We start from the raw sequence: 7,500 nt of genomic DNA, 5'->3' as shown, positions 1-7,500 counted from the left end.
CTTGCATATGGATTTATTATTTTAAATATGTCGAATAAATTGATGGACGGAGTGCATGGTCTAAGATATGGAAATTTGCATGCACATTATTAGAAATTTTTTATACCCTTTAACAAAAAACTATGTGATTAGGAGTTTAACTTATTTTTGCTAAATTTTTCGCTACTATTAGGGTCCCATTTCGCTACTATATGTCTACCCCCGGGCCCCTCAGTGCCAGTCCGACCCTGCTAGGGTTATCAGAAGTAACATTGGTTGGTATATAATGTTGTTGGTAACGCAATTATTGAGTAAAGAATAAGTGTCTTTATTGCGGCAGTTGTAATTATTTTTGCAAATGATTTGGTTTTTGTTTAGGATGTATTTGTTATCTAAACTTATTACTGATTTCACGTTTTTGGCATGCATCTATAGCTGATATTTACAGTGTTTATGTACTCAAAATAAGAAGTGGAAGATTATTTAATTTTCTTTGTCCCACTTTACTCCTCAAAAAATTGATTTTTCGAAGGTGCTTTTTAAAAATGTAGTTTTTACCACAAGCAGAGAGACAAAGCGATGTTTGCTAATTACAGGGGAAGAAAGCTCATTGTTTACATTAGATAACAGTGATAAGGAATCAGCCCGAGTTGGAATCTTCTCCAGGTCCCACTTCTCCCCACTCTTTCCTGATTCTTTAAATTTTATTTACCTTCTTTGTTTATTTCATATTTTATTTTATTATCAGCTAATTTGTAGGTAGAGTTGATGACAAATGTTATAAATAACGGTTTTTAGTTTACTTTGAAAACTGTTGCATACTTTGCGGGACCTGATATGTTATAGCTCATTAAATTATTTTCAGAAGCTAGCAATTTAATGGTTTGCTTTTGACTATGAGGTAATTTTATTTCATAAGAACTATATGTAACTCTTATTAAGGACTCCTGCTGTTATTGTCAGTGCAAATACGTGCAACATTGTAAGTAACATGTATGACGTGTCCGTTCAAGACTAAAATGTGAATACCTGTAATTTAAAAAATATTTGATTAGTTGATTAATTGATTAAACTACTCGATTTAAGTAGATCAAACTAATAACCTGGAATTAATTCGATTGCCGGTATGAATAGTTTAGTGAGCCATTAAATAAACTGTTTCTCTTCCATCCTACCCGACTTTGATTGACTGGTGTGTAGGTCCTCCTACACACCAGTCTTTGTACAGACGTGAAACTGATTTGTAAACTACGAATGGTGGCAGAATGGTACCGGTAGCGTTGACACAATTACCGACTGTGTAATTAATTTTTTCGTTGTTACCAACCAATTTTAAGGGGCGTTTAGCATCGAGCCTGCAAATTATATGCTGTTCACCTTGATCGCCTGAAAATCCGAATTCGTCAAAACTCCGCAAATTGCAAGCAGTGTTATTGTTGATATTTGCTTCAAGAAATTGTTTTTGAAGTGTATTTAAATAACTTGTTATCTTGTCTTCGGTACAAGAGGAAGCTCTTAGAGACGAAATATTGCCTGCTACTCTGACGCTTAATTTATGACTCCATTGTTATTGAAACCTTGATACCATTCTCGTCCTGGTATACCATTTGGTGGAAACAGATGACTTTGATTTGTAGATACTAAATATCCCCCACCTATTGCGATGACAGCTGCGAATGTTCTGCCGAAAGCCTAATCTCACTTTTTTTTTTAGTAAAATTTATTTTTTTAGAGTTTTGAAATTGATTTTTTAGAAAAAAAAATTTCTTTTTACGAGGGTGAGAAATTTCAAGTTTGCTAAGGCAAAATCAAATTTTTAAAAATAATTTTTACACCTTTAGATAGAGCACAAAGTTCTCTACAAAACGGTGCTTTGCATTTTTAGAGATTTTTTGTTTTAGCTTTTAATAAATGCAAAAGAAACAAAATTGCTATATCGTTCACTTTTTTTTTTCGTTTACTCTTACCCCAGTTTACTATATATTAGAACCAACATTAAAAATCCAATTTTTTAGAGTAGGTAAAATAATTTATTGAAAATCGTTTTAAAGCTAGTCATTGGCTCATTACCTTCGGAACATGTTGTGCATTTTTTTTCCAACCAAGTTGACCAAAGATCCTTGCAAACATTTTTTTTAATGGATTTGCAGTGGATCTATATATCCAGTTGGGACTTGACCTGAAAATGACGTTTAAAAGATGTTTGAAACGTTCAAAAGACGTTCAAACGACGTCTTATTTACGTCCCGTGCCCACTAGGTAGACATTTTGAGCGATTTAATAGAGTTTTGCTCTTCGGTTACTTAGTGGATTGTTAGTGGCATAAGGTGGCCTGCCGATAGCACTCTAATATATGATATAGTGGCTAGTCATTGGCTAGCCACTTTTTTCCTAAACTAGATTTGCTTTTCTTTTATCAAAGTAGAAAAAGAGATATAAAATTAAAAACTAAAAGTACTAAATAGTATCTTTCTCTATAATAGGAGGAGACCGCCTATTATTTTGACACTAAATGGTTTAAATACACTCGCCGCCCTGGCCTTAATAAGGAGAAATAGCTTTTATAAAAACATTTAGTTAGCGCTCACATAATTCTGACTTGATAATATCTTGGCATGACTAATAATATCAATAAACGTATTTTGTTTAGAATTCTAACGTTACTCGTTTGGAGAATTATTCATTCTTAAGTCACGCTTATCACCAGACTGTACGAGGTGTTTTTTATTAAATGTAATAAAGACATTTAATCTCTTTTTTACAAAATAGTTTTTTACAAAGACTTTCTTAACCATAACGTTAACGTTAACATATGCCGATTTTTTGTTTTTTTAATTGCATATGTATATCATGACGAATTTTAAAAAACAGGTTTCATTTTAAATATTAGTTAAGCTTTGTTTTATGTCAATAATATATCTTTTGTTTTTTTGTAATAATTAAAGAATCATGTTATTTACTTTATATATTAATATTAACAATGTTGCAGTTTAGCAAAACTTTAAAAAGTTTATTTTTTTACCTTTTGTCCTGCTATCTGTGAATTGATGCTTTATCTTTTTTTTAATTTCATTTATAGTTGTGAAAAACTATTGAATATTATCAAATGCAATTAATGTTTCTTACGTTTATTTGTGCTTCTTTCACAACTTACGTAGATTGTTAGTAAATTAATTTTTTACGCGATACTGATTTCGTTATTTGGTCGGCTTTTATAAATTTATGAGTTTAAGAGTAATTTACAGTAGAAAATTTAAAACTTATTGTGTTTTGGCGAAAAGTTAACAAACAAGCTGTTTTTTGGTAGTTTTTGGTAGCATAAACATCATTTTGTATTTCGTATCATAACAATTATATACTTATTTTGCATACCAATGTCCTTTATAGTCTCACTTAGTCTTAAAGTTTTTTTTTTTTTTTTTTTTTTTTTAAACATCTTCGCTTCCAACAAGGCTGCAAGCAGCCACTAATTAAAGTTGGAAGTTACTGTAAGAGAAAAGATGAAGATTGTAAAGCAAGATAACGATTGACGGACGATTTAAAAGATTGCAAATTATATGAATCAGGAAAGCAAGATGAAGGAAGCGAATTCCAAAGAGCTGATGTTCGAGGAAAAAAACTAGACGAATAAGCGTTTTTGGAGCACTTAGGAACAGTCACAGAAAAAGGATGACACTTAATTGAATGACGAGTAACACGAGAATGAATTTTAGGAGATGGCACAAGAGACGCTAGCTCTTTCGAGCAGTGCCCATTATAGTATTTGTAGAAAAGAGAAAGAGAAGCAACATTACGACGATGTGATAATGGTTGAAGGTTGGCTGCAAGAGCAGGTCCAACTATGTTTACAATGCGTTTTTGCACCTTGTCTAAAAGAGAAAGGGCATCATTAGAAGATCCGCCCCAAATATGGCAACAGTATTCCATACAAGGCTGGATTTGAGATTTATAGAGGTAGAGAATAGAATCCAGAGTAAGAAAGTGGCGAGCTCGATAAAGAGATGCAACCTTAGCAGATGCTAATTTTGCAACCGATTTGATATATGGTTTCCAAGAAAGATTGGAAGTAAGAGTTAATCCTAGAAGATGAAGAGTAGGTGACTCATCGAGTACATCACCGTTCATAAATATAGGAAGATCTAAATTATTGCGATAACGATTGGCTGAAAAAAATTGAGTTTTATCTGAATTAAAGTTCACCAGCCACTGTGAGCCCCATGCTGTAGCAGAAGTGAGATCCTTTTCAAGCTCAAATGCCCCCTCCAGGCAATCAGAGGGTGTTGGTTTCTTATCACGACAAGAATAAATGGTAGTATCATCAGCAAACAATGCCACCTTAGATGTGAGAATATCTGGAAGATCGTTAATGTAAATTAAAAAGAGTATAGGGCCAAGGATAGAACCTTGAGGAACCCCTGAAGTTACAGAATAAGAAGAAGAGTGTTGTCCATCGAGGACAACTTTTATGCTACGATTGGAAAGGAAGGATTCAATGATCTTAAAGATGTTGCCGGATACACCATAAGAAGAAAGCTTATGGAGAAGACCAGCATGCCAAACTTTATCAAACGCTTTTGAAATGTCAAGAGCGATGGCCTTAACCTCTCCACCTTCATCTAATGCACGATAAAACCTGTCAGTTATTACTGTTAGCAAATCAGCTGTAGAACGAAAAGATCGAAATCCATATTGATGGTCAGAAAGTAAGTTATTAGATTCGAGATGAGAAATTAAGTGTTTGTTAATTAAAGATTCAAAAACCTTGCTTATGATAGGAAGAAGACTTATGGGACGGTAGTTAGACGAATCAGATTGCTCCCCAGAATTTTTGAAGATAGGGATAACAGATGCGGCTTTCCAGCAGGCTGGAAAACAAGACTCTAATAAGCACTTGTTGAATAGTTTTGAGAGTATAGACGACAGCTCTGGAGAACACTTCTGCAAGACAATAACAGGTATGTTGTCCGGGCCACAAGCTGTAGAAGAGTCCGACAGGAAATCGCTTTAGATACAGATGCTGAAGTGATATGAATGTCAAGCAATGAATCAACCTGTTTGTTGGCAATATCAGGTAGAACGCAATTAGTGGAATCAAGAGATGATATTGATGAAAAGTTTTTAGCAAACAGTTCGGCTTTGTCTTTAGGTGAGGTGACAAAGTCTGAACCATACAAGAGAGGTGGAATTATAGATTTGCCCTTATTATTGATATTATTAAAGATTCTCCAGAAGTCACGAGAGTCTAATTTTTGAGATGAGATACGAGATTTCATGACCTGAGAATAGCGGGTTTTGGCGTTAGACAAAACCTTTTTACAGTTGTTTCTAGCAGTAATGAAAAGACGTCTGTTTTCTGGAGAATTGTTTTGCTGATAAATATGGAAGTAACGGTTTCGATTGGCAATCGCAGCAGCACAGTGTGAGGAAAATCATGGAGGAGAGTGAGGCTTGACCTGGAATCGTTGAGAGGGAATAAAAGATTCCATGCCAGCCTGAATCCACGAAGTTATATAAGAAGCACATTTGTCGACAGGAAGTTGAAAGATTTCTACCCAAGGGCCATCACGAAGAAAATCACGGAAAGAATCCCAGTCAGCTTTACTGTAGTTGTAAGAGGTTCGAAAGTAGGGGTATTAAAGAGATCAAACTGTGATCAGAAGCACCTAAGGGTGAATGTGGAGAAACTGAGCACTGACTAGGATCAGAAACAAGACATAAGTCGAGTAGAGAAGGTAAATGATTAGGGTTGTCAGGAAAGCGAGTTGGAAAGTTGACTATTTGAGTTAGGGATTGAGAAAGGCAAAAGTTGAGGGCTTTAATGCCTGCAGAGTCACTGACACTAGAGCCAAGCCATTCAGAGTGGTGAGCATTAAAGTCACCGACAACAACTATATTAGCTGATGGATAAAGAGAGAGGGCTTGGTCAATATGATCAGAAATAACATCAAAAAGTGTACAGTCTTGAGATGAAGGAGATCGATATAGAACAAAGAGAAAGGCAATAGCGTGAAGTGGTGCTAAACGAAAGCACATGAAAGAATAGTCTGTGGATTCAAACCTAGTTTCACGACAAACAGGTGAATTCTTACGAATGTAAATGCCCAGGCCAAGCATGTGACTATTGGAGTCTTTACGAATCAGAGGAAGATAACCATCAACACTAAGATCACAAGATGAGACAGCCGAACTCAAATTAGTCTCACAAAGAGCAAGTAGGTCTGGTGAACTTTGCAAGAGATAAGACTCAACAGAAGAAAAGTTACTTCGAAGACCACGAATATTAGTGAATGATAGGTTTAGAGAACTTGGTGATGATGATGGTTTTTTGTGTTTTATAGTTTTTGGTACTTTATTCATTTTTAAATTAGATTGAAGAACTTGACTCAAAGCATAGATAGTACTCAGAACACCGTTTAATAGCCCAAGCAATTGCCTCATTACTACTAATAAAACCTAAGCCGTAACAAAGGGCTCCAAATGTGGCCTCCGCAATGCACACCAAAAGTACAAACAGGGACACCATCCATGCGCAACATGGCACTGTTAATACTTTGATATTTTTCAGCTGTTGATGGAATCAGCCTCTCTGAGAGCTACCACAGAGTTCGGGAAACCTGACTACCAGCCGGCCTCAGAACCATAAAACTGAGTTTTAGAGCTGTACCCTCATAAGGAGATAATAGAATGAGTTGCCTAGTCATAAAAACAGTGACACAAGCAAACCCATGCATTGAGTCAAGAAGATCCAGCATTCAACATCCTAAACTGGAAACAATGTATTAAAAATACATCTGCGCCAGCCTAATAGATGAAGAAGGGGTGCGAGGCTGGTCAACAGGTAGAATCTGTTTACCCCTTAAGTCTTTGCCTAGGAGGCCTTCTACAAGACAGTAGCTGGGTGCATTTAACATCTGCCCAAGATGAGTATTTTTATCGAGACACCATCTCTAGCCTTTACTCAACCAAGAGCCCCAAGGCAGGGGGTGTTTTAAATCGGAGTTGGCATCTTCTAGCCTTTGCCTAAAAAGGCGTATCCTACAAGGCAGCAGGACATGAAGCAGATTGTACTGGGTTACGTGTTACCAGTAGCAGGATAACCTGATCTGACAAAACATATATATATATATATATATATATATATATATATATATATATATATATATATATATATATATATATATATATATATATATATATATATATATATATATAGAATTAATCTAAAAAAAATTAAAAAAATTTTATTGCTTATAAAAATTCTGTTTTTAAATGCAAAAATGGCGTCAAAATTAAAAAACGCAAAATTTTAAAAAGATGTGTGTTTAAAAAAGTCTTGATTTTTGTTAAGAATATATTGACAGCATTTGTATGTCCTTAATGTCTTTCCTCTTAAGGTTAATGAGAACATGATGCCTAGCAAACAATGTCTTAAACAAAAATTGTCTAAAAAACTTTTTTTTTGGTATTTTGATTATATGATATTATTCATGGGAGTTTTCTTATTATTTTAAAAAGAATTCT

At 34.7% G+C, this 7,500-nt stretch overlaps 1 protein-coding gene across 4 annotated transcripts in view; it reads left to right on the top strand.

Moving 5' to 3' along the window:
* Positions 1-7,500, top strand: part of LOC100212553 (solute carrier organic anion transporter family member 4C1) — a 51,689-nt gene that overhangs the window by 7,205 nt on the left and 36,984 nt on the right. Inside the window, exon 1 of one of the 4 annotated variants that reach the window (XM_065796234.1) lies at positions 2,745-2,850. The exons of 2 other annotated variants lie outside the window; for them this stretch is intronic. The gene's annotated coding sequence lies outside the window, so the exon portion shown is untranslated. Of the gene's footprint in view, positions 1-2,744; positions 2,851-7,500 lie in introns of those variants that run through there. One more of the 4 variants, XM_065796237.1, reaches the window with a different exon arrangement.

The sequence above is a fragment of the Hydra vulgaris genome, chromosome 04, assembly GCF_038396675.1.
Source record: "Hydra vulgaris chromosome 04, alternate assembly HydraT2T_AEP".
Taxonomy (NCBI): Eukaryota; Metazoa; Cnidaria; class Hydrozoa; order Anthoathecata; family Hydridae; genus Hydra; species Hydra vulgaris.
Note: the sequence above shows the minus strand (reverse complement) of the source record. Positions and strands in the feature narration are given on the sequence as shown.